The sequence below is a fragment of the Corylus avellana genome, chromosome ca7 (assembly GCF_901000735.1).
Source record: "Corylus avellana chromosome ca7, CavTom2PMs-1.0".
NCBI lineage: Eukaryota > Viridiplantae > Streptophyta > Magnoliopsida > Fagales > Betulaceae > Corylus > Corylus avellana.
The window spans coordinates 26,745,877-26,747,724 of NC_081547.1; positions in this window are offsets into that span (position 1 = coordinate 26,745,877).

The following is a 1,848-nucleotide window of genomic DNA, read 5'->3' on the forward strand; positions in this document are numbered from 1 at the left end:
TTGTTGACCCAACTTGTTCGGAAAACAAATTTTTCCCAACTCAACTCAACTCAACTCAAAATTTTTCAATTTATCTCAATAATTTTCATCTCATTTAATTACTTTAAAAAAAAAATTTTAAAATTTTAAAATATATATTTAGGGGTGGTGGCCGGATCACCCCTAAGAGTATGGGGTAGCTGATCCACCCTCGAAGCTAATGGGGGGTGGCCGAGCCACTGCTGACCAGTTATCAGGAGTGGCTCAGCCACCCCCGACCTTTTTTTATTTTAATAAATTTTTTAAATTATAATTTTTCCTTAATTTTCTCCTTCACCATCCAACACATAATCTCAACTCTTTTTTCTCCTTATTGAGTTGGGTAGAAAAAAAAATCACACTCCCAAACAAGAAATAGTCATCACTCGTGATGCATTTTGCATTTTCCTCCATTTGTAAATAGTGCAACAACCCATTTTGTTTTAATCTACACATGATGGGTTGCATAATAAATTAATTTATTGTAAAACCAATTAATTGATGACAGTAAAAAGACAAAAACAATAGGGGAAAATGAAATTTACCTCTTTTCACCCGATTTGCAATTTAACCTCAAATGTTCAAAAATTAACAATATACCCAAGCAAAGTATCAAAAATTCGCGATGTGACACGTACATCCATCAATAATTTCCAACAGAGATCCATCTCTAACGGAAATTATTAAAAATACCTAATTGCCTTTATATTTAAAAAATAATAATAAATAATTTTTTTTTAAAAAAAAACAGCAAAAAAAATTGGGGGTGGCAATCCGTCCACCCTCATGGTATTGAACTTCATTCGAACTTCTGCTAATTAAATTGTAATGCAAAATTATAATTTAATATAGTCATGTTCGAGTAGCATTTGTAAGTTGTGTAACTTGTGTAACTTGTGTACCTTTTCTGATATGGGGAAGGTCCACTCGCTTCTGAAACCTCTCTTCCTTCTTCGTTTGCTTCCAATGGTTTGAACTTGGTTCTGTTGGTCTGATGATCTTAAATCTCTTTGTAGGACTCGTCTTTGACAGTTGGCTAGTGTCGGGTCCTCAATGGTCAACGCCTAGACGCCCCCTAGCTAACGGCTTATACGGCAGAAATAGATACCAACATACATCTGCGATGGTCTTCGCTCTTGGGACCAAAGAGTTTAGCGTGACAAACTAGAAAGTTAATTTTTAAGGGTAATTCGTCTTTTTCTCCAAACCTTGATACCTCTTCATCTTGTTAACATTCCTTAAATAGCTAGAGTCAACCGCCGCATCAAATAAATTACGACTTCGTATTCGAGTAAGGGATTGAGTGCCCTCTACAATCTTTGCGGTCAAGTCACTCTAGAGTGACTTGTAGTGTCTTCTTTAATAAAGAGGAAGGAATTATTCTTCTCCCAAGCAGAGGGAGAAGGATAGTTATTTGTCCTATCATTCCTATCTAATTTCGCACCATAGAATTTTATACATATTGCTTCTTAATTTCGAATTACTTTTACCGTAGCTAGCTAGGAATCACTTATTTCCACCATGCTAAGTTAAATTGCGAGAAAATATTAGAATCTCCAACAATTCGATCCTCATATTGAGAATTTGATAGCAATTAGGATTTATATGAGTAGTAATAACAACAAATTAATGTCTCAGAAGTTAGAGGTGATCTCACTGTGATTTGCGATTTATGATAATCTAATTGCACCAGATTTGACTCAGATGGAACATAAAGACAATATATGTCATATGATTATAAATCTTCGAAAGGATTGAGTATGGCAAGAGCCCTCTGTTGACTTGCCTTTTATAGTCTTTTGGCGCTATTGGAAGGGACTTCTTTTGCTA